Below are 23,467 nucleotides of genomic sequence, written 5' to 3'. Positions count from 1 at the left end.
GCTGAGAGGGTTTGGCTCTGCTCTGTGGGGCTCACGCAGCAGGACTGCCTTCCCGTTTGCATTTGGAGCAGAAACTGCTTCGAGGAGATAAAACCCTTTCTCTGCTCCTACGGCTGCTCTCCGCTGCGAGGGGACGTGGAGGCGGCGGCAGCGAGGGTGTGTGGCTGCCTGCTAATGTGGGCACGGGCTCCAGCTGCCCGTAGCACCGTGCTCGGCCCCCTCCCCATCCCGGGGCTGACGGGAGGGTCGGGGGGTGACAGCATCTGACACCCCTGCTACAACAGGGGGGAATTTTGTCATCCACCACTTTTCATTAGAGCTGGAGACGTGGTGCCTCAGACTGCTGCGGGCAGCAGCATCATTTCCCTTCTCAGCTGCTTGGAGCGCTTCTCATCCTGAATTTGCTGTAGTCTTGTGCTAGTAAAAATCTCCTTCCATTGAATGCAGCTAGCACTGTGATGCTTATTATAACGAGCAACTCTTACTGTTGGGGCCTGAGCACTCAACACAACCATTCCTCTTGTTTCTGCCAAAGCAGTGGCCTCACAGCATTGCAGGATGCTGCAGTACCACAGCACACACCTCGAAATGATCCGAGGCACTTTTCCAGCTGAATGCTCCTAAAGCTCTTAATATTTTGAAGCTTAAGATGCTGGGTGCTAACACGCTCTTCTCAACCACCTTTAATAAATCCTGCACTTCCCCACTCTCCCCTTACATGCTTCCAGCGTACAGTCTTCCCATGGCAGGGCTCATTTTATCGGGAATCCAGCACCACCAGCAGCTTCATTCTGCTGCCACTGTCTGGTGTGAGATGTGGGGTCCCATCTCTTCCCTCTGCCCCAAGACGAGCAGTATTCAGCAATTCCCATGCCACGGCTGGCTCCAGGCAAAGGGACAGGACCCATCCTGCCTTTTCTGCTGGCCCAAGGAGCCCATGAGCAGGATCTCCTGGGCAGCAGGGATGCCTCGTACCTGTGCAAGCTGCAAAGGGCTTTCTCTGGCATCATGAGACCATTGTTGCCTCCTTTCCAAACAGAGAAGCAGGTGACCACGTGTAGCACCCCCAGGCATGGCAATTTTTCAGCCAAGGGGTACGTGAACATCTACATTCACTGATGAGGTTCAGCCTTCGGCCACAGCAGACTGATGCATTAGGGCCCCTGGAAGGAACACGGATCACTGAGGTCAGGAAATTGAATATAAGCAATCGGTGACTGCCACAAATTGCACACACGGAGTTCAACCTCTCAGCCTTGGCAGAAGGTCCCTGCCGGGCTCTTCAGCGGGAGGAGAGGGGAAAGAAAAAAAAATAGTGTAATGTGGTTTCCCAGAGCTGGATTAAACCACAAGCAATCCACACGTAGATGTCTGAGCCAGTTGCAGAGGTTTGAGATACCGCCCTGTGTCAGCACTACGCCTCTTACTGAAACGCTGGCTGTATCCAGAATGGGGACAGCTCTCTGAGGACTCGTTTCTGTGCTACACACCATATTTCCAGGACTCTGGACTGCCAGCTTCGTGGAGATCTTCGATATTTAGCAGTGGTTTTTCCCTCCAAGAAGCTAAAAAAGGGGGCTAGAGACCCATGGTGCAATTGGCAACAGTATTGATCTTCAATGCGCAAGTGAAATCTGTTAAGCCAAAAAGCTGTGAGGCACCTGCAGTCATTTCTAATTAATTAATGTATTTCTCCAGCGCAAAGTCATTTAAGGGGAGCACGCTGGTTTTATAAGATTTAGAGCTGGGTCCACCAACGGCTGCAATCAATGGGACGGACGCCGATGACTACAACAGGGGCTGGGCTTTAGCAGCCGACTGAACCCGCTCTCTGCACAGCTCCTCAAGTGCATCCGAGTGATTCGCTCGCACGGTCTTGCCGTAGTTTTGAATCATGGCTCTTGTCAGCTGTACTACACGCTGAATTGCTTTTCGGTGCAGATTATTGTCCCAGCAGCTGGGCTTTGCATACTCTGCCTCCCACCCGCCTGCGTGCCGCGGAGCTGCGCTGATCGCCCCGAGCACCAGATGGTTCTTCTCTAAGACCTCCGTAGGTGATCCCGGAGGTTGTCCCAGCCAACCTGTCCAGTTTTGGGAAGATGTTTCAGGTAGACCAGAGCACATGGCAGGGCACCACCTGAATCTGCCAACAACCCAGTCGGGCACACTGCCACACCGAAGCACTGCCATGCGCCAAATTACCCAACGTCAGCTTTGTCATTAGTCAAGATTTGAGGACAAAAGAACACGTTTGCTTCAAAACCTTGATCTGCAAAAATAAATTGAATTACAGAAAGGCAAAACAACGCTGTTTGCTTTAGGGTACAGCTACATTTAGATTCTAATTTTCGTAGTGCAATTCGTTTAAGACAAGACTCAACTGCACGAAATGTCCTTGAACGCAACAAAGACAGAGAAGCTTTTCTGTAACATGTACCCAAAGTTAATGAGATGAGAAAAGTGCTTTAAGGGGCGTACCTTTGTCCTATTTGCCTGTAGTGCAATATTCTATAAATGGATGCCATATGGTCATATACTTAATGGTATGTATTACTTTTCAAGTGGATGAGCCATTCAAAGACAAGTACGTCCCAGAGGATTGCTTTCTATAGCCTATGACTTAATTATTTGGTGCACGAGGCTTGCTGGTCCAAATTTAGTCACGGGAGTCAGTGAGTTACTTCAGAGAAACATCTGACCATACTTTTGTATGTGTGTTTACATGTTGTCAATATTTTACAAGGGATTAATTTGAAAGCACTATACTAGGTATTTGTAGCTATTTGTGAGGGGTTTGGTTTGATGCAGAACCCAGGTTCTGCTCCCAGCCACATCATCCACACCACGTAACAGCTCCATGGCTGAGCAAGTAACTGGACAGGTTTCATTTTGCATGTCACGGCGTTGCTGTCCTTCACCCTTGGAGTCAGATGAACCAATGCTCTCCAGCTGGCTCATACCTGCCTTGGGATGAATGGGGTAGCTGGCGGGGTTTGCTCTCATTCCTGCAGCTCACCAAGCCATGGTCCTTTTTTATCCTTTGCTCTGAGACAACCCCCTTCCCTGGAGCCCTCGCGCCCACCCCAGAGGATGCTTGCCCAACTTTTGGGCACAGTAGGACAGCCCGGCTGTGTCCCAGCCAGCCCAGACCAGGGGCAAAGCAGCTCCCTGTGAGTGTCACCGTGATACTTCTGCCATTCTCCAGGCCACGTCTAGCAACATGTGCAACTGGTTCTTCGTGCAGGGAAGAGCCTGCCTTTTGGGCTGACGTACAGAAGCTGAAGCTCCTCCTTCCCCCACCGCTGGTAAAGCCCACGGGGAGCAGCGGTGGGCTGCGAAAGGCAGTTTAGAGCTGCGCTAACGCTTACACAGACTGTCCCGTGGAATTAAATAAGGCTCGCTCAGCACCTGGCCTAAAACACAGGCAGAAATACTGACTGTTGCTTAGCATCATCACAACACCGAGAGCTAAAAATTTTCCTTTCTTCCTTTGCTGTTACTTCTCTGACCTTCATTAGTTCTGCAAGCACCGAATGCAGAGCCCATATGGAGACAGTTATCATAAAAAAATGAATCCTGGCCCCTTAATTAGCTCCTCATTATCTGAGAGCTCCATATTGAAGCATTAAGACATTGCAAAGCAATTTGTTGAGTTTCCAATTAAAACTTTTTTAGAATTGTTGAGCCTTTTAATACTTTGTGTTTACAAATTGCCTTGGACCTACACCAATACACACATTTCCTTCACTGGGGAAATATAGCTGAGGAGCTGATAGTTATTAATATAAAATCCTTGGTTTTAATAAAGTCATAAACCATGTCAATGAGGCTGCTCTTTTTATACCTGATACAATAGAGATGACTCTCTGAGTGAGTGCAGAAGAGTAAGAACCATTAAGAGGGCAATTATAGGCTGATTTCCTAATAACTCCAGTTTTACAGGACTGTAAAAACAAATGTACACATCCCTCTTTATATTAACTTACCCTGGATACGTTCCTACCAGGTGATGGTAGGTGCTGAGACTCTCTGTCAGGATGCAAAAGGAATTAGCAAGGCTCAGCTCCTCCCAACAGCACATTGCAGGATCAGGCTCATCACGAATAAATAAAAGCCAGATGGGCATGGATTATATTCACTGTATTGCACAAGCTGTTAGCTGGAGGAGTGAAGCTACCAGATATGAGCACAGAAGAAAAACGGGTGTCTCCTATAAAGCAGAGAGTCTCACAGGCTTTGTCTGGGTTCCTCACATGAGTCTACGGACTGATCTGCTGTGGTAGCCAAAAAAATGGGGAGATGGGTGGCCTATTGTCAAGCCCAGGCCTGAGCTCTTCCTAAAATCTGCAGAGGCGATGTGAAGCAAGAGGAGCCCCAGTGGCTTCGCTGACCTGTGATTGATTTGTTTAAAACCTTTTAAAAATGGTTCCCAAGCCATTTGGAAGGGACAGCCACCTTCACATGGCATCCAATGAGTATAAAGGCGGGGGTGCAGCCTGTCAGCAGCAGAACAGGCACCAGCCCACAGAGCTTTAACCCCAAACTGCTCCTTCCTCCTGTAGAATAGTCCCCAGGTCCTCCGGGTGGAGTAAGTTCATGGTCATTAAGAGCCTGTTGTATAATCCTCATAGGAGGATACGTACCACCGAGGGAAGCAGCTCTGGTGTGTGGCAGAGCTGTAAGGAGAGATCTGTGCGAGCCATGACAAACAGCGCCGTGCCGAAGAGACGTGCGCTGGGCTTTTGTTCTCAGCCTGAGCCGAGGCCTTGTGATAATATGGTACTTATGTTCTTTGGGATGTTGTAAAGCCATGAGCTGATCTGTATTGAACATGTCATTTGTATTCCCACGCTGTTTTTTAAGCAAATCTGTCAAATAAAACCCAAAAAAAGAATGAAAAGATGAATGCAAAGGAGGGATTACATAAGGAATTTGCTGCGCAGGCAGCCGTGGCCACTCCACAGCAGCTTCGTGGCTTTGCTGCCCTCCAAGAGGAGGTAGAAATGACCCCGAGAGACAGTTCTGGTCTGGAATAGAGAGCAGCATCCCAGACCACTGGCTGACACCCAGACGGGGCTCAGGGCCTTCTCCAGCCACTGCACAACTGTGTTTGTCCGTAGGGTGCTGCTTCCCCCCAGCCCTCAGCATCCTCCGAACTTCGGGGCTGCTTTGCAGAGAATCATCTCCCTCTCCACAAAGCAGTGAGCTCTTTCTCGCCCTCCCTCTGGCTTTTTAAACTGGCTTTTAAAGACCTCATCACTTCCGGGATCATTGGTTTTTTTTCATGCCTTTCTGTGCCTACTTTCCCATTTTTGCACTTTCTGAGCGCCCAGCTACCAAAAAAAAAAAAAAAAGGGGGTCTACAGGGCAGATCATCACCTGCAGCAGCACTGTGGGTCCTTCCTCAAACATGCATAGCAAGCCCCCAGCAACCAGGCAAGGGACCTTGGGGAAAGGAAACATAAATCTGCCATCTGTGGCAATTTAGCATTTACCAGTCATATTGCACTAGGGCACTGTCACTTTGAATGAATGTTAAAGTGTTTCCTCTCTGTGGCCTGAGCAGTCTCCTTTTCCTATCAAATTGGCCATGGCGTGCCATAATAAAATAGACATACTGGGGCTGCGAAGGGTCACTCAGGGGGGCTGACATTAACTCAGGGAGGTCCCCTTTTGAAGGAGGCATTCAATTAAAGTTTTATTGCAATTCTGCAATGTGAAGCTGCAAGGGTGAGTCTCAATAGCTGTGCTGGGATTTTAAATTAGCAGCTGAGTACGAATTTGCCAGTGATCTTGGCCACGAGCACTGAGCAGCGCTCAGCTGCGGGAGCAAGGTCCGGGGAAAATACACTGGTGGCACCATGCACTTGGCTTTGCTTTCCATGACTAGCAGGATGAGCAAGTACAAGCATGGGATCACCTGGGAGCAAACGTTGTGGAAGGATGAAAGGACAGATCTGTCTGTCTGGAGCACCATGGTGAGCAGGACTGTCTGGGGGACACGGTGGCTCTGCCAGCTGGGGTTCAGACAGCACTTCTCTGAGAAATGAGATGGGCGAGTCCTGCAATCCGGAAGGAGTTTGCATGAAAAAAAGGCGTTGGGTTAGGCCCGCTGTCTTGGAGCACAAATCTTTGTGCTCTCAAGCAAGATCTCCTCCTGTAAACACCGCTGGAGAGCTGGCAGCCTTCAGCTGCGAACGCACAGGCTGCACGGCACGCTGAAGGACTCAGACAGGAGCTGAGAAATGTTTCCAAACTTGCACATTTCTTCTTTCTTATTTCCCATGAAACAGCAGGAAAAATCAGCCCAAACCACTGATGCAGCAGCAGCCAGAGGCGTTTGGGACTTGCAGTGAACGGAGCAAAACAGGGTTGAGATCCTCTGCTACAGCTGTGGTGACAGACATGATGATGATGATGATGATGATACTGGGCCAGGTCTGAATGCCTGTCTCCTTGCTGGAGGCAGGGCTGGGCCCTGGCTCTTCCCTGCCCACTCATCCCTGGGAAGGAAACCGTCCTCTGGGAATGCAGTGTGTTCTGAAGGAGGAGATCCCGAATTTTTGCTGAGTACCCCGAAGCACCTGACACGTTACCGACACGCTCAAGTGCAGGTGCTTGGAGTACAGCCGCTGCCGCAGTAAAGGCAGAGGAGGATAAGCTGTTGTAAACGAACAGGGCTCCGTGCCCGGATTTTAGCCATAACACTTTCTTTCAAAAACTCAATAAACCAGTGTTTTGCACAGGAAAAAACTGTCAGACTTTTAATTACCAGCCATCGTTACTGTGTTATCATAATGCGAGTGAATAGAAGCTGCTCTGTGCCTGCCAGATGTTCACACTCTGGCTGGTTACAGCAGCAATGAGCACGGTGCTGCCCGTCCCCGGCTGGGAGCCAGGGTGAGGAACCCCAGTCCAGGCACCCTGGGCACGCACAAATCTGGGATAAAGAGCTGTAAAATGTTCCAGCCTTTCAGCATAAAAATAGCCTCTGCAGTTAAACCAGATGGGATAAAACCTGCAGAAGGGCAATCAGCCCTCATGCACCAGGGCGTATGATGGTTGTCAGCTAAGGGTCAGGAAGAAATTTGTCCTAAGGGTGCTGCAATCTAATGGACTGTGTTAGGAGTTGTAATGCTCTCTGCTGAAAGCTGCTGCTGCTGGAAACAGGCTACCAGATCTGATCGTCCGCAGTGTTGCTCTAATACGTTTTGCATTTTAAATATTAAATGCGGTTTTAATATTGTAATTCCTGGCTGTTAAATCAGTACCATAAGCACTCTGTTACGTCAAATGCCCACCCCAACCCTCGCACGAGCCCTCGGACACTGCAGAATCTGCCGAGGCTCTGCCTGCTCACTTCAGGAGCCCAGAGAGCACAGTGGGTTTGGCTGGTTTTGGTTTTAGCCCAGTTGCAGCCCAAACTCCGTGGGCCATAAAACTGGTGGCAGCAAATTAAATCCCTGGAAGGGAACGGAGGTGCAGGGTAGGGACACCCCACGGGCCTGGGGAGCACACCCAAGGGTATCCTTCAGTGAGGAACGAGAGCTGCGTGTAAGCAGAAGGGAGAAAAAAGTACAAAACCAGGGAACTTGGATCACTTTATCCCATAGCAACAAGCCCGTTCAACAGGAGGAGTGTGTTCACAGCAGAGCCCTAAAAAAGGAACTGTTAAAATAAACATTGGCATATCTCACACCTCCCTCTTCCCTGAAGGATGCTCTCTGGAAGCACATGTGGACAAACTAGGGAAAGGAAGAGAAGGAAAATAGTGATGAAGGGGAAGATTAGAAGTACTCTAATTAAGTGCTGAAATTAATCCTCTGTTGTCTTTCACTATCTAATATGTTTAATCATTATGGCTTCTCTGTTGTTCGCTGATGAATCCACCAGTCTCTTTCAGAGCATCTGGTCATATTATTCCCTTGCTTATTGATAGATGAAAAAAAAAAAAAAAAAAACCAGGCGTTTTCTGCAGTTTTTACCCTACATATCAAATGCCATCTTGTAGGCAGGTAACGAGGAGGCCCTGTAAGCAGAGGCTCGCAGCCCACAGCGATGCTCAGCCCGTGCCCCTGCACGTCGAGGCTATGCATGGCCCCGTCTCGCAGCCCTCACTGCACCCCAGAGCACCCCCAGCCCAAGGAGGAGATGCTGCTGTCAGAAGGGAAAATCCTGCCGGGGCTGTGAGGTGTTAGAGCACTGTGCCACGAGCATGCTTATAAATGTGAGAATTCATCACTGGAACAGAAAAAAGGACTCTCTGCAAGCACTCTTCTAGCTTTGAGGTGGATGGCTGGTTCCACGGGTTTCTTCCTGCTTTCTGTGTGTCACCTTGCTGTGTGGAGGGATAAAAAAAAAAATAAATTTTTCTTCTTGAAACAGGAATAAGATCCTCAAAGCTTTTTTTAAGCCTGTGCTGCCCCTGCTCAGGACCTCCTGGAGTGGATGCTACCAGCAGCGAAGGTCTCTCCTGTGGGTAAGCAATCCCCCCTCACTCGGGGCGTGCAGCCCCCCTGCAGGCAGAGCTGGGAGGGTGCACATGCCACTCAGTAACCCCCAAATTTCCTACGTGCACGCAGATAACATCACACCCTGCCACACGTTGCTTCCAGTGACACTGCGGATGCGAGCAGGGTCCCCTATGTCTGTGCTGGTCTTCAAGGAAAGACCAGGACAATGTCACTTTGGAGTTTGCATCCCACTTGCATTTGCTCCCTTTCCTCTTTCCTCTCATTTTGATTTTATCTTTGCATCAGAGCAGACCAAAACACCAACATGTCACCATCACCGCAGAGCAACTGAAAATGTGACATGATTAGAGAGCAGGGCAATAATGAGACAGTTTATCTTCCCTACACACACACACACAGAGCACTGGATGAACCACTGGGAAATAAAAAAAGCTTCAATAAATCATATTGTCTCTGCCACGGAAGTAATAACACCAGCAACCCCAGGTACAGGGAGAAGTTTGCTCTGACACCCGCTCCTGTGGCTGTGAACCAGCCCAGCCCCTGCTGAATCCTCCCGACCACCGCTGGGCACAGCTGGGGCTGCTCCCATGGGCTGGGGGGCTCAGCCGTGGGGCTGGAGGGGGGGCAGGGACATCCAGAGCCATACAAAGGCCTGGGGAGCCCCGTTCCTGTTGAATTCACTCCTGTGCTGGAGTGTGGACTGTTTTCTTATTATTTTAGGAGCTTTTACCTGGGGGAGCTGTTTAACTCTGTGATGGGGTTGTTTGCTTGAGGAAGGCTGGTTGGTAAGGGGAATTTAGTGTGTGCAGTGCCAGGTTAGGCAGGCTTTTCTTTTTCTTTGCTTTTCCTTGCCAAATCACAATTTCTCACTGCAAATACAGCACAAAGAGGTTTTCTCCAAGCCCTAAACCCAACTGCATTTGGAGGAATGAAGCCTGTCAGCTGTGAGGAGACGGGAGCAGACTACAACTCCCAGGAAGCGCTGAGCAACCTGGCAGCTGGGCTGGGGGCAGCGGGGTGGTTTGTCACCTCCACCCTCGGGCAGGACACCGTGTCCCACCAGACACTGCTGGGAGACGGCACGGCCCTCCCTGCCCCTCTAAGAGACCCGTCTCTGCAGGACAGACCTCCAGCCAAATGCTGCAGGTTGGACACTCCATCTTCTCTTGCATAATCACTGGGCTGAAGAAAAGCGACTCGTAACGACTTCCCACTCACATGTCCAACCCCCTGCGAATGGCTTCTTGCCCCGGTGGAACAGAATATTGTGAGGCTGCCATAAATAGGTAGCAATCAAATAATGCTGCAACCCACTCCCATCTGCTAGCGCAAAATCCTGCCCAAGAGAAAGCAAAAGAGACCTGGGCAGAATCGTTGCATCTTGCACCATACCCTGGGCATCAGCACCTGCTTGATGCTTCGCACCCATTGTGCTGTTGGCACAAGAACTGGGTGGGCAGCACCCCTTCTGAGCCAGGAGGAGTGGTTGGTTGCAAACGAATGTGCTGGAATGCAGACATCTGGCTGACAGAGTCATGCATTTTCTTTATAATATGATACTGGCAATGTTATATGAAAACATTGATGAAAAATGAAGCCAGATACGGAGGGAAATGTGTAAAACTTTGTCATTCAGACTTACATCACTTTGAACATGACCGTGTGGGTTTAGCTTATAAAACAGCAAGAGACCAGTTCTTCTGCTGGAAAAATTCAGCAAAAATGAGTGTAGAAGTGAGGGCCCCTCTGCAGCAGCCGCACCAACGTGTGCTGGGGGCTCTGCCCACACACTGCTACACGGCTGCTCCCACCCTGGGGGTCCTGCCTGGGGGACATGGGGCACCCACCCATGGTCCTGAAGCAGCCAGCACCTCTCAGGATCCAAATGTCCCCTGGCTCCACCTTGCCCAGGTCCTTAGGGTGGCTTTGCAGGTGGTGACCTGCCCAGCTGGGCTGGCTTGGGATGAGCAAGGTGTTGATAACCCCACCGCACCCCTGTGTTTGTAGGTGCTTCTCTGGGTTTGTTAATGGGGAATTGGATAAATGACTTCAGCTCTGCCAACAGCAGGTTCTCTGCAGCTGTCTCAGAGGACGTGTTGTTTGTGCTGGAAGGTGAGAGCAATCCCCTGGCTCTTGGAGGGCTTGGGGGGGCTGCTCTCTGCTGGGATAACCAGCTAAGACAGAAAGGAAAAAAAAAAAAAGAGTTAATCACAAGAAGCCTTTTCATCTGCTTTCTCTGGCACTTCTCTTGTAGCAACGTAAGCTCTGACTGATCTATGGTGAGTCCCTCAGATGAGAGGGGAGGGAGAGGAAGGGTCAGCTCCACTCACACCCCCACCCTCTGCCCCCGAGTGAGCCCATCATCCCTGGGGACACGTCAGGGCTGGGGTTTCTTCAGCCTCAGATGGGGTTGATAGTGTGGGGATGCCCCTCCTTTTAACCTGGTGGCAATGCTATCACAGGCACATTGGGAGAGTGCAGCACTGGAGGCCTTGGGTTGGGGTCCTGGGTGCGGGGTGAGCCCCCACTTCCCTGCTGTGGGTTTTTGGAAGGATGGGGATGCAGGGTGCTGGGGAGACGGTCCTGAGCGGACACCTTGTGCACGTAATGGAGAGTGCTGATTCATCTCACTGCCGCTTGAGACAAAAGAACATCTAATTAAGTCACCAGCATATAAATAAATGTACAAGGTATAACCTCAGGAGCAGAGAAGCACTGGAAAATCTCAGAAATGCACAATATGCTTTTCCTCCTCTCCATCAGGGCTGGAGCTCACCTCTGGGACTACCCCTTTGTTTAGAAAATATCAAAGAATGTGATTTTTAAATTTTTTCTGTTGCAGTATTAGTTTTTACATTAAAATTAGGTAATTTTCTCTTTCCCTGCAGTTCATCCGTGTCTCAGGTACACCAAGTCTTTGACAACCCTCCAAATCTAACTCAGCGTGGGGCCCAGTTTCCAGCTCAGTCAAAGGGTGCATGGGGTCTGCATCCCTTTTTGGAAGAGAATGAAAAACAACAGCAAGTCCAACAAAAACAGTAAGCAAGTAATTGCCAGTGCTGCTTTAATTGCCAGCACCCTCCGGTACTAATGGGAAGGTTGATATGCCCACAGCTTCAGGACACGGCACCGATCTCTACGTTTTAATTAAGCCTCATTAAGTGGACTTTGCATTTTGCTCAGAAGGCAGCCAGAACGAGGTTTAGTCCTGCAGCAGGAGGGAGGAGTGCGCTAACAGGAGCCCAGATTTGGGGTTGGGAATTGTTCAGCTTTTTGTCTGATATGCCACACCTTCGGGACGGGGCTGTGGGGGCTCCCCCTGCACAGCCCTCTGCTCTCTCCCCGGTATCTTCCCAAGCTTTGCAAACCATTAGTGGTTGCTCGATGTTGTTTTCCAGCCTGAGCAGGTGACTGTGGCTGGGTTGGGACTCCCTGGCCGCTGGATGCGCACAAGCATCACTGCTTCCTTGTGGAAGTGACTCCTTCCCATAAAACTATCCATCATTACTTTTATGGCCCTTTTCCTCTTCAAGCTCTTGCTGTTAACACCCCAAAAAAAAGGCCTCTGCGCCACGTTGAGCTGTAGCTCTGAAGCATACAGACGATTTGTTTTGATGGCATAATGAGGTTTATAAATTACCACCTTGGCCAGGAGCTTTGGTGTTTGTGAGAAAAGAAATCCCTTGGTGTCTTCCCTCTACACACAGTGCTCATTAGGGCTTTTACCCCTGCCCTGAGGCTAACACCAACCAAGAGCAAAATAACGAGAAGAGTCCTTGCCTGCTCCTGCCTTTCTGCAGAGGGACCACGTTGGTCCCATCCTGCTGCCCTGGAGAAGCTGCTCTTTGTGGCTCTGCCCAGGAGGAGGTGAGAGTCCCTTGCTGGAGGCAGCAAACTGATGCAGCTGGCTCCTGGGATGACCTTGCCTGCCAAAACCCATTGGTTTTGAGACAGCAAAGCACTAATTATCTTCAGTGGTTTGACTGATTAAAAAAGAGAAGATCTGAAAGTTCTTGCATTGAACATGAGTAATAATAATGGATCCCTCCGACTGCTCCAAACGGGGGGGCTGGGAGTTTATAATTAAACCTGCAATCTATGTTCATACCCCACTGCTTTCCATTGCTTGACGCTTTCCGGAGGTGATGCTGCTCCAGCCCACGTCACGGACTGTGCAGGAGTTTTCACTGTCCCAGTCTCAGAGGCATTTACCTAATTGCACCAGCAGTATTTTTTTTTTAATGTACTTTCCCTCGTTGCCTACCTCTGATAAGGTCAAAACCACCTTGAGGACAGCTGCTCGGCTCTCTATTTTGGTTCTTCCTCTTCTGGGTCCAGGGAGGACACAGCTGCTCTGACCTTTTACGTAAACCCAGTTAAAGATGATCAAGAAACACACATATATTTCCCAAAGTAGTTTAAAGGAAGTGTCTGGGATTATTTTATTTGTCATCCCAGCTCTCTCAAATAATCACTCACAGGGTGGCAGGGCTCTTGACTGTTTTTCACAGAAAATTAAGGTAAGTAGACAAAGGCTACCTCCACGAAGAATATCCCTGTCTAAAATTTGAATTAGAATTTTATGGCCAGAAAATGAAGGAAAGAAACAGCAACCAGCCTGCTCTGTGGTCTTCAGCAAGGCTGGTTTTTCCTTCTACTTTTTTTTTTTTTTGAAAGTTGGACTGACACTGCTGAAGATTTGAAAAATTAAGACAGATTTTTTTAATGGGTCCTTGCAAGTCCTAAGTTTGGAGCAACTGGGTTCTTGTGACATGATGGAGACTTCCAAGGGCTTGGCCTCAGATGTGAGGCCAGGAGCTACAAAATGCTGCTGAGTCCCCCTGTGAGGTCCCTGCTCAGCACCGAGCCTGGCTGCTGCCACGGCCACCTCCACCAACACGATGAGCTCCAACGCTGGTCTGCAAGGGAGGAACCAGACTGGGGAACCGGTGACTGCAGAAAAAGCTACACTGACCCATTTTCCTCTGGATGATGGATACAGGGACTGGTAAAAGCTCCATAGCAACTGGATGTGCACAGTTTAATTATGAAATCCCCATGGTGCTCCATTGCAAAGATAAATGGATCCAGGATATTTTCACCTCTTTCAGCCATTAAAAGCCTCTATATTTAGAAGGTCCTATTCCGCTTTGCGGTGTGCCAGGCAGCAGCACAGCTTGAGGAAGGACAACGTTTTGGATGACTATGTCTAGGTCAACGCATAGCATGTCCTTCCAGGAAGGTTTGTGAGCCTGAGGAGTCTGGTTGTCATTGTATGGCACTTCAGGTGGTCATCTTCTCCCAGGGAAAGCCAGTGCTAGGTGCTCTCGATCACGGTGGTGGTGGTATTCCACACCTATTTAACCCCAGAGCAAATAATACTGTGTATAACAGAGAAACCAATAACCCCATCCCAGGCGTTAATCCCAAATGGGGAGACAGGTCCAGCAGTGGTGCTGGATCGGTGTGTATCACCCATGAAAGATTTGAGAAAGACAATGCAATAGCAGAAATGTGTTGTTGAGACTGTTTTTTTTTTTAACATTCGGGTCCTTTCTTAGTTGTCTTTTGTTTAAGCTCTCCACAACAGCTCAGGTCAGGTCTTATTATGTTCCAGCTGTCCCTCCTGTCCCCTGGCACAGAGTATTGAGACACAGACAGCGAGAACTTTTAGATGGCATGATAAATAAAATAGATGCTATTATTAAAGCACTGTCCTGTTTTCTGCTGCCACGGTATCTCTTGTCTTGTCTGGCTTATTGCTGATGTCTTCTGTCAGCCCAGCTTGCCTTTCTCGGGTGTATGATTTATGGTCCAGGGAGACAGAGCAGAAACATGTGAAAATTGCAAATGAGGGTGCTGGGAGGAGCAAGGCAAGACAAGAAGTGGCTATGATGAGGATGTGTAAATGGGTCTTTCTCCCACTACCCTCTAGCAGGGGATGGTGTTAGGGACAGTCTACTCCAAGCTGGGAGGAGTAAAACCTGGAGCAGAGACAGCAACCGCCGTGGCTTTCCAGGGTGAGCTTTCCAAGCCATGTGTGAATGCCTCCAGCTTGGGGTGGCATCTGATCCTAAATGTCCAGGCAACAGCCACCCTTGTCCAGATCCAGCAAAAACATGACATCCAGCAGCCAGATCCTCAGCTGCTGCAAGTCTCGTTCCTTCTGCTTCAGGGAGTTTGTCCTCTTTTGTATCTCTGCAGCCCAACATGGCTTGGGTGTAGGCAGGATACACAACCACGCAGGAGAGAAACCCCAGACTCTGCGTGCATTAGGAAGCTGTCCTTGCTGGTAGCTCCTGCAGCTCAGCAGGATGCTATTTTCATTCCCATATCTGAGGCTTGTGATAACTGAAAGCTGTTCCGCTCGGTCCTGCAGCCTCCCCAAACTCCACACACCTCTCACGCATCCCTCCTCCTGCCAAACTGAAACCTGGGAGGAATACTGAAGTGCCAAACACACGACCCCTGATTTGTGGTGCTTTTCATTGCGTTCTCCATGAAAGCAGGGCCGGGGAAGGGGGCTTGTGTCTCTGGGGTGCCTGGGCACCCTGTCTGCCCCCCCACTGCAGAGCAAACCCAGGTGTGTGAGTACCTGTGTGATGGGGAGGGAGAGCGTGTCCAAAAGTTTCCCAGTAATCCTGCCCAAAATTCAAGGAGAAGATGAGAAAGGGGGATTTGGTTTAGTTTGAAATGAAAATTAAACCAGTGAGTCATTTCATTTCCTTGCACTGAACGGCACAGGAATTCCAAAGGCTGGTTTGAGGCAGATGCTGCTCCTTTAATCTGGTATTTTGGCCAGTTATACACACATGTACTAGTCCTGCTTGGATTACACTTTTGCATCAAGGATTACAGTCCAAATCCAGCAGTGCTTTTAGTGCCTGCAACTGGGCAAAGAAGCTGATGTTAATATATTTTCAGGAGTGGAAACACAGCTGGAAGCTTAGTCATTATAAAGTATGATGCAGGATTATAATGCAAATTGGAGAAATCAGGCATCCTGGTGCATTTCCAGCTGTGTGTTTTTCTTGGGCCATGCCACCCACTCGTTGATCAGTTCTAGATAATTATTCCAGAGAAAATTTGATGAGTGGAGCCACTCTGGAATACTCACGGGGGCTGCTGTGCTTGCCCAGGGGCTCAGCACACCCTGCCACACTGCTCTGCCACACAGGGAATCCCAGTCAGTGCCCTTGTGATCTACCTGTTGGTGAACCAGTGGAAACTTCAGTACAGGAGTCACTGCAGATATATCAATAAACACCAATATCCAAAAGTTGTCAAGAAGAACCAGGGAATTGAGTTGCTTCGGGGTCTGGATGCTCTGTTTATGCCAGTTTAACATTCAGCTGAAGAGACAAAGGTGCTGTCTATAGGTACATGTGTAAACGTGTATACAAATCACATCTAAAGATTAGATGATTTGGGGTCCCCTAAAATGATTCCTACGAATGTAAATTGCCGTAGTTACATGGGCAACATTTCTTCCTGTTGGCAGTGGGTAGATGGTTGCAAGAGATTGAGTTATGGGGACTTAATGAATTACCATTTATCAGCAGCCACTGTGCAGAATCTTAAAACTGTTAGGGGCAAAAAAAATTGAAAGAAAACAGTCCCTGCCTTTGTCCAGTCATCTCAGGAAGGTCTGGGTGATCAAGCAATTCCCCAGCTCCTTCTGGATGAAACCATTTCTTCTCTATAATACAAATCTGACAAGATAATTGCTCCTGTTGGCTAAACAGGGGGGGAAATCTGTAGGAGAACAAACATTGCCTCGAGCAGTGAATGCCAGTGGGGAAATGCAGCTATTTCTGCAGCTGAGGGAGCCATCCCCATGGGCGAGGAGGTCCACCCAAAGCCAAAACCACCGTGCTTACAGGAGGTGGGGAGAGAAGGGCATTTCCCTGGCTGTGGTCTCACAGCATCTTTTCTGGCTAGGGAAGGGTTAAAGCTGTGCTGGCAAGGCTTGCCTCCCCACCCTCACTAATTGAATGGGTTGAATGGCCAAGAGATTAGCAAGTGAAGGGTGAAAATGGAACTGGGGAGAAAGAAGGGTCATCAGGTTCCACCTGGCCAAGCCATGAAGTACCCCCAGGTGAGGGACCTGGCTCCCCTGGGTGGGCCTCTGCCTTGAGCAGAGATGGAGCTGTGCCTGGGACCAAGCTGAGGACAGGAGTTGGCGTTTGTTGGTCGGACTTGAGCAATCCTGCATCCCGGTGGGTACCACCCGCCCTTGCCGTCTGTATGACCTTGACTGCATCGCTTTGCTTTCCTCCCTCAGTTTCCTTAAAGCAGCTCTGACCACCTGCATGTGCCGCCACCACTGAAACACAAGAGGACCTTGTCTGAAGGACACAGCCTCATCGACATTTGCTTTCAGAGCCTGAATTTGGGGTTTGTTTGTGGAGGCTGTTGCAGGGACCTCTTTGAGGTTGCCTGTCATCCATCTTTCTGTCTGCTTTTGGTTACTGGTGACGATGTGACAAGGGAGAGGTAAATGTCACCTCCTCAGTGGAAAAGTGGGCTGGTTTCTCTCCACTTTGGGTGAGCATTAGTCACTGGCGTGGTTAGAGGAGGAAAGCACCAGGCGCTGAGCAGCACCAGCGACGTGAGCAGCGAGGAAGGGTTGGATGTCTGTACAGTGCCAGGCTTCAAGCCCACAAGTGACAGCCTGTGTTAAATGCAACCCAGCTTCCCTCGGCAGCATTAAACTAAGCATGGCTATTAAACCTGCTTTTAATTTTAATGTGGCTAAATATAAATATTTTAACTCTTGCTCAGGACATAGTATTAGGCATTAGCTGGAGTGGATTGCTTTCTCTAAGCGTTTTGGAGAAAAGGTTGCTATTTTTCTAGTGATTCTCTAAGAAACTCGAAACCAGATTAGAGTTTTCTTGCAAGTGAGGTTGACCATCCTCCCTGGACCACTAGTTTCTTCTGCCGGGTCGTGGGGTATCACAAACATCGGTTGTGTGTTTGCACATAGTAATATTTGACAAAGCTTCAGCAGTCTCCATCACTGGGACCAGGCACCCTGCTGGGAGAGATCAACTGTGCTCAACTGCACCGTCTGGGAGCACAGTCCTTTTATTTCATTTCGACTTTCAAGTAAAAAGAGTTCAGAATGGCTTTACCGTTGGAGAGTGAAGTGAGTTCAGTTGAGGACTGTCTTGAGTCATCTTGGCTGAAAATCACTCTGGGTAAAATTTCCATTTCAGTAGATTTAGGAAAGCAGAAATTAAACTTCTTGGGCATTTTAGATGGTGGCAGAGGTTACTAAAATATTGAAGCAACATGTCATCTGTAACTCCCGGAGGGGTTGGGGAACAGAAATACCAACTGGGCAGCTTATCTACATGCCGAGAACAGGAGACTGCTGTCCTGCTGAGATGGACGCCCATCTTACGGCACAGGAGATGTGCCCAGGAAAAGTAGATGTTTGATGGCCAGGATGACAGATGGCAGAGTTTGCTAGGGATTTGCATTCCTCTTTTTCTGGTATTTGTGACTGCCACGCTCAATAACATGCAGGTGAGAGGCAGCCCTGGGAACACCCCGCAGTGGCTGTTCTCTTGCTATGTATTTAAATAAATTGTTGTTACACACATTCAATTAAAGCAAAGAACTGAAGGAAAGCGTTTCCCTGTAGATTTGATGTTGGTGCAGGACAAAAGAAAAAGTTGTAATGAGGCTTTACGTTTTGGGATGCTGGAATCCTGCATGCCAGGACCGCTCAGGGCTGTGCTGTGTATCTGATGTCTTCTTGCTCAGACAGACCTTTCCCAGGGGAGGCTCCATCAGCCGTTGGTGGCACAGGGTACATGACACTGAGTGGCATTGGGTCCATCTAGTGGAATAATTAGGGCCAAGCAATCCGAGAAGCCATATAGAAATTAAGCCATTAATTGCAATCTTGGCCTTGGCAGTCTGGCAATGAGATGCTTCTTCCCATTATTGCCGAGGAAAGAACTAAAAGCTGAGTCTAGTGTTAGCAAAACATGAGGCAGTCTCAGTTTTCACATATGAGGTGGAGAATCCCTGGGAGAATTGGGCTCCTCCTTGCTGCCTAGCTTTAGCTATAGACAGAGTTAAAAGAGCAGCTCTATTTGCAACACAAAGAGAGATCTCTTTCAGTTTGTGTGTTTGCTTGATGTGGCCTATGGCTAAGAGATCCTGCTACAGCCAAAGGAGCTGCTCAGATCCTCCTCGAGAAGGCAAACTATAAATAGGCCGCTTTGATGTATGAAGATGTTAAATGGGTAACAAAGGAAGGAAAACAACAAGCAGGCAGTTGAAAGCGTTTCCAGCTCAGGGTTCCCAGATGCGGGGCTGAGCTGCAGAAGTGATGCTCCAGGGAAGCTGCTGCTGTGGCAGAGGGCAGTCAGGGGCAAATCCCCTCTGGTCCTCAGGCAGCTTGGCTGCCCTGGGGCTGAATGTGGGACGGAGGCAAGATCAGCAGTGACATGGGAACTAGGTGAGGAAACTTGCTTCTGGGTTGAAATCTTCTTCACATGAGCAATAAGGTAAGGCTTTAGCAAAACAATTAGCTTTGCAAGTGTGGTTTGTTTTTTGGTTGGTTTTTTTTTTTTTTTTAAGACGGCTTCTTTCTATGTAGAAAGCAAAGTGCTTCGTCTGAAGTTCTACTTTGTTATGCACATGAAAATTTTGCTGTGGCAGTGGAATCAAATGCAGGAGCCACCAGGGCTTGGGAGACCTCAGCTGTCCCAGGAGAGATGAGAGCTGCTCTCCTGCACTGGTCCTCTTGATTCTGATGTCAGTCTTGGCAGCATCTCTTCCAGCTCAAGTGCAATGAAATACTCTCACAGAGCAGGTTTATGCAGGAAAGAAGCTCAGCAGAAGTTATAATCCAAAATTGCAAGTCATCTTTTATTCTTTTTCTGGTTTTGTCACCATATTTCCTGCTTAGCAATTAAGAGCATTGCTTTCTGCTTTGCTGAGACTCCTGCACAGTCCCAGTCTTTCTCAGTCTGAGGTTAATCCGGGTCTAGAAGCAGTCTGGACTGATCGGTTCGGTGTATCCTTTCTTGCACTCTCCCTGAGAGAATCAGCTCCAATGCCATCATGCGTGCAGGCAACGTCCTGGGCCTTGGGAAGCTCAAAGGTGAGACAGCAAAAACCCTTAGTGACTTGCTGAGTTGGTGCTGGCAGCTGCCACATCTGGGACAGCCATCCTGCAAACATCTGGGGGCAGTGAGGGACTACAAACCTAGCGATGTACAGTCCTCTCCTCTCCCTGGAAACTCTGAGCTGCACTGGTTTTGCTGAACACTCCCCTGTGGAGCCTGCCTGTTCTCTGCCTCCCTCGCAAGCAGGTGTCTAGGATGCATCAAATCTTTGATCCATGATGAGCTTTTTCCATTCTTCTCCCCAAGCCTTTTGTTTTCCTGCTGAGCCCGCCACAGGTGAAGGGATGCCTCTTCTCTGCTTGCCTCCAAAAACAAGTCTGGCAGGCTGTGGAGTCCAGGTGTTCTCATTTCGCCTCTGAAATGATGCATTTTCTTTCCCGGAGAAGTGGCCACGTGTTTCCCAAATAGCTTTTAGACTTTCTTTAACCTTTTCAAACTCCTCGCTAGTGGGGCCTGCTCTGATATTTCCAGATCAGGTTGGCATTTTAACAGGAAAATAGCCTTTCTATAGAAATCATAATTTTCAGCAGCAAAAAAATGGATTTATTGAATAAAAGAATAGATCTTTCCGTTGGGGGATTGGGAACAACAGCTCTCCGGTGCCTACTGGGATGGCTGCTGTCTGCTTTGCTTTCTGCCTGCAGAAGAACCAGCCAGGTGGGCAACTTGCAGCTGAAAACTGGCTCCCTCAAAAGAGATTTAATTTTTCTGGAATGATTTTCAGTAAAATATTCCACCTTTTTTATTTTCTGTTCCAATTCAGAGCAAACAAATACAAATAAATCAACTCCAATTATTTCTCCCTCCGTATTTCCCTTAGGGCTGTACTGCGATTATGTGCAGATAAATAAATTAGGTTAAACAATGGTAAATTGTCCTGAGCTGCCTTTTACTATCAGAAAGTTGCGTTGGCAACTAAATAATTTGCTGATGTTATTTGACGTGATCTCAGTTCCTGCATCTATTCATGAGATTATTCCAAATGTTATACTGGTGCATTTAAATTAAGCATGACAGTGTTTTAGGGCTTTTTGCAATGATTGCTTATTTATTTTATTATCAATAATAAATTTAAACCAAAGCTAGGAGTCCCCACTTTCAAGGACAGTAAAACACAGAGGAGAAGCTGGTGGCACATAAACCAGCACAGAAGCAGAGCTGAGCCCGTAGAAAGGCTGAAGAGAAACTGAGCTGAGACTTTTGGGTGGTTTCCCCAATTCTTTCTCTTTGGAAGCAAACTCTTGCCTTCTTCGGGCTTCACAGCCATTCATACTGAAAGGAGAAGGATGATCTTTCTCAATGTTGTGCTGCGTGGGGAAGTACTTAAAGGCTTTTGGTAAACTTTAGAAATGGTAGACTGGTAGAAAATTTGACTCCGTGGTTATTTTTAATGACAAAATTACGGTTTTATGTAGAAAGCAACTTTTACAGCCACTGCTCTCTCTGATATTTTTATAGTTTTTAAAATAATTACATTTATGTTGGTGTATGGTTTTTATGTAATTAATTGGTTTAATTTTCCATCCGGGCTTCTCAGGGGGAGGGAAGGAGTAGAGACAAATCACACCTTCCACTTTGGCTCTACCTGTTTTAGAATTGTCAGATATTTCCTTTCCCAAATAAGCCAGCATCCTCGCAGAGCTTCTGCCCTGAGAATCATGCTCATTTTCTTTGCATTACAACTGAACAGCTGGAAAACATTCATAAAGATGCTCTTTGGGGAAGTCGTGGCTGCATGGGCAGCTCGGGGAAAGCATCTGCTGGGTGCCTGGGCTCTGGCTCATGCGGTGGACGGGTGATGGACTCAAACAGGTCTGGAGCTCGTACCCCATCCTGCCGACTGTCCAACTCCCCAGCTCTCTGCCCACCCATCAGTGTGCTGTCTGATTCAAAAATTGATTAATTGACCAGGGAGATAAAAGCCTTTTTTCCTCTGTGTCTTAATTAGACTTGCATTGCTACTCTGGTCCTGGCACAGAGTTTCCAGCACCATGAACCTTAGAGCTGCATTACAGTGGTGATGGCTTCAAAGGCAAAGAATGTTCTAGTTTCCTCCATAAGATGGAATTAGTGTAATGAGAGAAAAATCCAGGCACAAAAATCAACTCAGATATGGACGGTGCTGATGTGGATCAAGAGTTTGACACCTTGTGACCTGTGTGCAACGGGGTGAGTGGTTTCCCAAGTACCCAAAAAATGACCCAAATTTTGACACAAATCTTATTTCCCTCGAAGATGTTGACCCTCTAGGTCTTTCCTTCCCTCGTGCTAGCTGGGGTACCACGCGTTTGCAGCGCCGGCAGGATGTGTAATGAAACACCTAATATATTATGACAAGTAAAGGGCTTTTCGGCGTTCTAGTTAATGTTCTTTTTCTTTCGCGTGTGTGGATGATAGATCCTCTGACGTTTTTTTCAATTACTAGGTACAGTTTTAGTGACAAGGATGCTGTTTCTAGCATTCTGTAGTAGAATCCTTATTGTAATAATTATTTAAAATTAGAAGGTGAATGGAAATGCCTCTGACAGTGAAGGATTATTAGTGCTGATTAAAGCCAATGGCAGTATGGACAGGTATTAATAGACTGTTCCCTGCACATTTTTCTCTCAGCCTCTTTCTCCTGGCTTGCAAACTTTATTCTCTTAGTTGTGCTAATTTCCAGGATGTTTAATAGTAATGTCAAGACTTTTACACTCCAAGCTGGGGAGTTATTCCAGAGCAGAACTCATCAAACTTGCCGAACAGGCCAATATTTCTCCTGCAAGCTACTGGGCTATCCTGGTCCTCTGGTACGGCCCCATCAGCTGCAGAAGCTGATGCTCTGACGATGTTGGGGGGTTTCACTGCGTGGGCTGTAGCAGCGGCAATCACTGTCCTGTGCTCGTTACATTTGTGGGCTGATGCTTGATCTGCGAGACTTTCCTGAGATCGCGCAGACCCATCACACACGCTTGTGCCACGCAGCTACTACCTCCCGCTGTTGTCTGCTTTGAAAATGTAATTGCTGAATTAGTAGGTCTGAACATGCATTTCCAAGTGTAACTTGCTGAGTTGTTTGCCATTTTAATCTAACTCCTGGGTTTGCTTTCTCTCACTTGAACTGGAGGCACATCTTAAGTAGTGTTGTGTATTGTGGATTGATCTGATCTAGTGACACCTTTTCCTTGTGCAATCAGTGTTATTTTCTCAGGACAAGAAAGCAGACTCCTTTATTTCATGAAAGGAAAGGCTATAGACCTGTCAGAGAAGACAGCAGAGCTATAGCCCTCTGGAAGCAGGGGGAAATATATAATACAGTCACTGCCATAACTGGTGCCTAAATAAAGACCGGGGGACCAAATCATCTTGGTGCCATGTAGAAGGTGTCTGTAAAAGGTGTCTGGTGCAGCGCAGTGCCGGAGATCAAACGGTGTGTGCAGATAGGGAGGGCTTAGGTGAGAGCTCTGAGTAGTCAATCCTGAGTGCTGGTGCCTGTCAAACCTGGTGAGACGGGTGGAGGAGGGCAGCAAGGAGGCATTTCACGGATCACGGTGGATTTAATTTACCCCGTGTTGGAAGGGCTGTGAGAAGTGTGGGGTGGCAGGGCTGGGGCAGTGATGGCAGTGGGTACATGGGAGTCGTTCCAAGAGAAGAAATTGGGTGGGATGGGAGGGGAAATGGAGCAGCTCGTCTGCTGCAAGAAACAGCAATCTTCATGCATTGCTGGGCACAGGAACTTTTTGCCAAGGTGATGGGCCCTCACAGGCAGGGCAAATTTTTGCTTTTAGTATTGACTTCTGCCAAACAGGCTTTCATTTCCCTGTAGTCAGGGGAAGAGTTATAGCCTTGTGCCTGCTCTGG

Source organism: Athene noctua, chromosome 20, assembly GCF_965140245.1.
Source record: "Athene noctua chromosome 20, bAthNoc1.hap1.1, whole genome shotgun sequence".
Classification (NCBI taxonomy): Eukaryota; Metazoa; Chordata; class Aves; order Strigiformes; family Strigidae; genus Athene; species Athene noctua.
This window is presented reverse-complemented; position numbering follows the sequence as displayed.